This window comes from Acomys russatus, chromosome 29 (genome assembly GCF_903995435.1).
Source record: "Acomys russatus chromosome 29, mAcoRus1.1, whole genome shotgun sequence".
Classification (NCBI taxonomy): domain Eukaryota; kingdom Metazoa; phylum Chordata; class Mammalia; order Rodentia; family Muridae; genus Acomys; species Acomys russatus.
Genome location: NC_067165.1, coordinates 28185301 through 28192626, shown reverse-complemented (window position 1 = coordinate 28192626; position 7326 = coordinate 28185301).

Sequence of the window (7326 nt, the reverse complement as noted above, 5' to 3'; positions counted from 1 at the left end):
ATATAATCACCTTTTTTCTTTCTTTCTTTCTTTTTTCTTTTTTTGGTTTTTCGAGACAGGGTTTCTCTGTATAGCCTTGGCTGTCCTGGACTCGCTTTGTAGACCAGGCTGGCCTCGAACTCACAGAGAGCCACCAGCCTGTCTCCCAAGGGCTGGGATTACAGGCGTGTGCCACCATTGTCCGGCATAATCACCTTTTTTTCTGACATGGCTTTACCAAAACTGACTTTATATACTTCACCATTTCAAAGTATAAAATTAAGAGTGTTTTCAGTTGGCTTAGACAGGGTGTCCATGTAGCCCTGGGTGTCCTGGAGCTTGCTCTGTAGACCAGGCTGGCCTCTCAAGAAATCCACCTTCCCAGTCCTGGGCTTAAAGGCATGTGCCAGGAGCAGTTAGCAAGGATTCTTTTTCTTTTTGGGGGGGAAGGGGTTGAGACAGGGTTTCTCTGTGTAGCCCTGGCTGTAGAGCAGGCTGGCCTCGAACTCACAGAGATCTATTTGCCTCTGCCTCCCTAAGTGCTGGGATTAAAGGCATGTGCAACCAGGCCCAGCTGTGAGGGGTTTGTTTTTTTTTTTTTTTTTAACATATATATAATTTACTCATATGTGCAGATGGGCACGTGGCTGTGAGATTTTTTTAAACATTTATTTGTTTGTTTGTTTGTATGTGTAGATGGGCATATGGCTGTGAGGATTTTTTTTTTAAACATTTTTTTATTTGTTTGTTTGTATGTATAGTAGATGGGCTCATGGCTGTGAGGTTTATTTATTTATTTATTTATTTTTGTTTCGAACATTTATTTGTTTGTTTGTTTTTATGTGCAGATGGGCCCAAGCACACCATGTTGTGCATGTGCAAATCAGAAAACAGCCCCGAAGAAATCAGTTTTCTCTCTGCACCATGGGGATCCTGGGTATGGAATTCAGGTGGCCAGACAAGGAAGCAGGAGCCGTAACCCACAGAGTCATCTTGCCAACCGTCACACCTGTTTCCTTTAAAAATATGTTCTAGAGATCAAAGTCAGGTCCTCAAGCTTGCAAGGCAAGTGCGTCAGCAACTCGCCCATCTCCCTGTTGCCTCTTTTTAGTATAACACTGGCTGGCCTCAAAGTCACGGCGATCCTCCTGCCTCCACCTCCTGAGGGCTGAGATTACGGACAGGAGTCACCAGGGAGGCTCTGTAAAGCCAATTGTAACGGTACACATCTGTGACCCAGTAAGGCTGGGCTCAAGGCTAGCAAGCATGGGCAACATGGCAAGTACCAGGCCAGTCAGGGCTATGTGACAAGACCTACTTAAAAAACAAACAAACAAACAAAAGAAACCCTGTCCACCTAAGTAGCTTCCCCTCATCTACCCTCCAGTGCCCACCCCATTTCTCCCAGTCAACCCTAGGTGGCTACTCAGACATCTGCCCGCTCTGGACCTTTCATATAATGACGCATTACAATGGCTAGAATTTATATAGCAAGGGGTGGTAACTGCGTGATCGACGCTATCAATAAAACGACCACAGGGAAAACACATATTTCCCCCATCCAATCCAGGACTGTCACACGAAATCAGCTCCTCCGTCTTCCCCGACTTACTATTCTCCCTTGTCACCCAACTGCAGTGGTTTTTCCTCCCTCCTTTATTCTCCCTTCACCCTATCAGCTACCAGACCCTTCAGGTTGAACGCTGCAATGTCTCTCAGAGTGGGTTCTTTTTCCCCATGCTACTCAAGACACTCTCGATGCAATTCTTTCGGAGCTGTTACACTGCCCTGTTTCTGTAGTGTGCACCTTCTTTTGAGCTCTGGACCCTGAGGATAAAGGCTTTTTTGTTGTGTTGTTTTGTTTTCCTTTTTTTAATTTTCTTTTCTTTCTTTCCTTTTTTTTTTTTTTTTTTTAAATAGGGTTTCTCTGTGTAGCCTTGGCTGTCCTGGACTCTCTCTGTAGACCAGACTGGCCTCGAACTCACAGCAATCCACTTGCCTCTGCCTCCCAAGTGCTGGGATTAAAGGTGTGCGCCACAACGCCCAGCTTTTTTTTTTTTTTTTTTTTTTTGGTTTTTCGAGACAGATTTTCTCTGTGTAGCCCTGGCTGTCCTGGACTCACTTTGTAGACCAGGCTGGCCTCGAACTCACAGAGATCCACCTGCCTCTGCCTCCAGAGTGCTAGGATTACAGGAGTGTACCACCACCGCCCTGCTAAGGATAAAGACTTAACTAATGCCTTCCATGTGAGACTTTCTCCTGGACAGGGCTGTGCCTTCTCTCTGGGCCGAAGACATTTCGTTGTTCTTGTTGTTTTGGTGCCGATGGTTGAAATGCTAGGCAAGTGCTCCGCAGCTGACTAATAACCTCAGTCCTTTTAAGCTTTTTTTTTTTTTTTTTTGGCTTATTTGTAATTAATCTCCATCCTCAGGGCTGGAGATTGTAGCACCTTTCACATGCCACACAGGTATGCTACTGCTGAGCTAGTTATACTTTTATTCTTTTCATGAACTAAGGTCTTGTGCTTGCAAATGGCTTAGAGGTGAAGAGCACTTGCTGCTCTTGAAAAACCTGGGTTTGGTACCCCCACATGGCAGCTCACAACCCTCTTGTAGCTCCAGTTAAATGGAAGCTGATGCCTTCTTCTGGCTTCCTCTGACCAGGCATGCATGTGGTGGCCATGCATGCATGCAGACACATATGTATAAAATTATATAATAAATATATATATATACATTATAACACACACACACACACACACACACACACACACACACACACAGTCTTTGCCCAGAATGGCATTGAACTGGCTCTAGAGTCCAGGCTGACTTGAAGCGTGTGATCTTCCTGTTTGCAGGTCTGCAGACCACTGGACCCAACCTTCTGTTGTGTTTAGTAATTTGATATTTTTGGGGTGGGGGCAGGGGATTCGTTGTTTTGTTTTGAGACAAGAGTCTCACTATGCAAACCAGCCTGGGCTCAAACTCAGATCCTCCCGCCTCTGCCTCCAGGAGTGCTGAAGCTAAAGGCATGAACCACCACCCCTGGCCTGGTGTTATCTTTTAAATTTTGAGGGCAGGTCTCGGCCTGCTTGGCCGGCAACTCGCTAATTCGCCAGATGGGCTTCATACTGTCAAACACTCTTCCTGCCTCAGGCCCTACATATAACACAGGTCTATGCCGCTGCAGCCAATGAAGGCTGTAAAGATACGGTTGTCGCCTCCGGTGAGCGTTAAAAACGTGTCCTGTGCCTCTACATCTCGAGGACCAAACTCAGTGCTGCCCTAGGCGGTCATTCCCCGACACACCCGAGCTCCTGGACAGCCTGGTGGCTGCGCGACGTGGCCTAATGCCTTGTTGGGCGTGTTTGCACTGAGAGGGCTACTGCGCCCAAACCCCGCCCCAGGAGGCCGTCGCCTGCTTCGCCTCCACGCGCGGACTCGGTGAGCAGGGTCCCCACTCCCCTCCTGAGCCAGGCCACGCAGGTCGCCGGTCCTCGGCATCCGGGCAAGGGCCCTGGCCTGCGGGAAGACTGGGCGTGGCAGACTGGCCTGGAGCTGGGACTCACCACGGGGCCAGCGAGCCGTCCCCCGGCGCCGCCATCTTGTTGTCTCGGGGTTTCCCGGGCGACCAGGACACGAGCACTTCTCATTGGCTAATTCCTAGAGGATCTCTGACGAACGAGCGGGCGACGAAGGCGGGAGTAGCTGTGTCCGAATACTATTGGCCCACGGGGAAGAGGAAGCCGCACGTAGTACTTCAAATCCCAGAATGCACCGCTCTAAGAGGTCAGAGATTGTTCTTGATTCCAAGACATGAGTTCAAGAGCCTAGTCGCTCGGAACTTCCGGACCTGAGGTTGTTGCGCCCGACAGTGTCAATATTGTGCTAAATTGATCTTGGGGAAATCATGTTTCCTTTATTTTCCCACCTGATCCTGCAAAGATTAATTGGAATGATGCAGATTACTTAATAAATATTTAAACCTTAGTTTTCCCTTTGGGCGGTGGAGGCGCACGCCTGCAAGCTCAGCCTCTGGAAGGAGGATCTCTGTCATTTCAAGGCCAGCCTGGTCCAAAGAGTAAGTTCCCAGACAGCCAAGGCTACACAGAGAAACCCTGTATCGAAAAACAAAAAACACAAAACAAGACAAATCTGTTTTTGCTCTAATTTATGGGCCAGATGATGCCCTGAAGGAAAGCTCTGATTTACTTCCCTACTGTAAAGGCAAAATTAATGCCATATTCTTTCTTTTTTTTTTTTTTTTCGAGACAGGGTTTCTCTGTGTAGCCTTGGCCATCCTGGACTCACTTTGTAGACCAGGCTGGCCTCGAACTCACAGCGATCCGCCTGCCTCTGCCTCCCGAGTGCTGGGATTAAAGGCGTGCGCCACCACACCCGGCTATTAATGCCATATTCTATATTCTGCAATTAATAATGTTCTGTGTGAGAACCTGTCCCCTAGGTGACCCTTCTCCTGGGGTTCTGAGAATGACACCTGCCAGCAGTCCCCAGAAACTCCACCGGAGCGATTACATACAATTAGCTCCCAATGTTCCTCTGAGATAAAAAAAACTTTCCCTCCAGACTCGGCTCCACCCAACCTGCCTAAGGGTTGACATTCCTGTGACCCACCACCCGCCTCTTCTCTTTATAACCCCATTGCCCTTGAAGCTCGGGTCACTCTCCTATCCTGCTGCGTCAGGAAGGACTGTGATCCGAAGCTCTGAGCCTGTAATACAGGACCCTGTGTATGTTGCATCGATATCAAGTCTTTTGGGGGGGGGGGGAGTCTCGCGATCTGGGTGATCTCAGTATTACACTGAGCAATCTCAGTATTACACTGTGTGGAAGAATTGGGTAATATACCCACTCCCAGTATGGTAAATAATTTCCTGTCCCTGAGCATGACAGCTAGACTAGAGGTGCTTGCTGCCAAGCTAGACCAGCTACTTCAATCAGTGGGCCATACATGATAGAAAGAGAAAACGACACCTGGGGTGTCGTCTGCCAATCACATGGGCATTGCCCATATGGAAACACAAAATAAGTTACTAAATAAACATTAAATAAAAAAAAATAAAATTAGACTAATGACACCAAAGTAACTAGAGACAATTTTGTTAGGACATGCACTCTGTCCTCAGCAGTCTAGACAGTGTGACCTTGGACAAATTTACATGTTTTGCCTTCACTTGTAAAATAAAGATAATGCCTACCTAACAGGGTTGCTGGGACAGTTGATGCAGAGGCAGGTGGATCTCTGTGAGTTAGAGGCCAGCCTGGTCTTTGTAGTGAGTTCCAGGATGGCCAAGGATACTGGCTGGTATCAAAACACCAAAAATGATAAAACAAAAGGGGGGGGGGCGATTAGATTAGTGCAAAGTACTTAGCAAACACCTCTACAGATGTATTCAAAAATAATCTTTCTCTCTCTCTCTCTCTCTCTCTCTCTCTCTCTGTGTGTGTGTGTGTGTGTATGTGTGTTTGAAACAGGGTTTCTCGGTGAGTTTGGCCCTGGCTGTCCTGGACACATTGTAGACCAGGCTGGCTTTGAACTTACGAAGCTCTGCCTGCCTCTTCCTCCCTGAGTGCTGGGATTGCAGGTGTGTGCCACCACGCCCAGCTGGGTTCCTGTTCTTGAGTGGACAGAATCGACTTTTCAGTCATTCCCTGAGAGATGCTTAGCAGGTAAGACTCCTTTGGAGTTAGGGACTTTATTGGGTGCTAGCAGCTCAGGGGAGGAAGTGAGCAAACCCATGGAGTGTCCCTGAGAATAAAATCTAGCTCTCTCTATTCCCCCTTTCCCCTCCTCACCACGCCCGTGGCCACTACCCCCGATGAAGATCTGTCACCCCAGCTCATCACTTGATTATATATAGCACTCTGATTGAGCCTTTCTAGTCTTTTTTTTTTTTTTTGATTTTTCGAGACAGGGTTTTTCTGTGTAGCCTTGGCCATCCTGGACTCACTTTGTAGACCAGGCTGGCCTCGAACTCACAGCGATCCACTTGCCTCTGCCTCCTGAGTGTGGGGATTAAAGGCGTGCGCCACCACGCCCGGCTTGAGCCTTTCTATTCTAAGTCCCGCCCTCCACCCGCCACTTGTGTTCCAGAAGCAGCATGCTCCTTCCCAAATGCCGGGCTTTCCCTGGAACCTTCCTCTCCTTCAAAAGCCAGCCCAGATGTCCCTCCTCCAGGAAACCAGCCTTACACTCCACTTTAAAGCTTTACGCCAAGCCGGGTTGTGATGGCCCATGCCTTTAGTCTAAGGAAGGCAGAGGCAAGCAGATCTCTGTGAGTTCAAGGCCAGCCTGATCTACAAAGTGAGCCCAGGACAGCCGGGGCTATTGCACAGTGAAACGCTGTCTCAAAACAAAACAAAACAACTCAAAATAACTAAAGCTTGATGCCATGATGCTGTGAGCTACAATTCCCCCTGACTCCACCCCATACCAAAGGCCTATAAAGTCCTCAAGGGAAGGCCCCCCTTCTCATTCATCTTGCCTAAGCTAGTAAGTATCAATAAATTTGAAGGCTAGGTGAGTGAAAGGATGGATAGATGGATGGATGATTTACTTAGACAGAAACAATTTTTTTTTTTCAAGACAGCATCTCTCTTTGTAGCCTTGCCTGTTCTGGACTTGCTTTGTAGACCAGGCTGGCCTTGAACTCACATCGATCCACCTGCCTCTGCCTCCCGAGTGCTGGGATTAAAAGCGTGCGCCACCACCAGCCAGCTCCATAGAAACAAACTCTGAGGCCTGCCTGGGCTACATTGTGAGTTCCAGGCTAGTCTTCACTACTAGAGTGAGATCCTGTCTCAAGAACAGCAGCAACAAAAACCGTTTACCTTGAGTGCTCTATGATGCTATTAAACCATTCTTCACTCGGTGAAAATAAACACCTTAGGGCAGACCACACGGTCATATTGTAGTGTGTGCTGCTCCCCTCGTCCCTTCCCCTCCCCTACTTTATCCTAGTTCATCAAGGAACAAGGACGTGATGAGTACCCATTCTGTGTGGGCCTGTGCTAGCCCCTGGGGACAGCTATCAAAGAACACAGTGCAGCTCTGCCCCATGGCCTAATGTCACACGCCTGTAATCCCAGCATTCTGCAGGCAGAGGCAGGGGGCCATAAATTGAAGGGCAGCCTGGATTACATAGTAAGACCCTGCCTCAAATAAGGGTCAGGGAGAGGAGAGAGACTACTGTGTAATTGGGATGAGGTAGCAATCTAAGGTATGTCTACACGGTCTCCTCCAAGTCTCTACATTAACACTTCATTGTGACCCCCCATTCCTGACCACTTACATAGATGCCCTTTCTCCGTTTCTCGCTTCTCACAC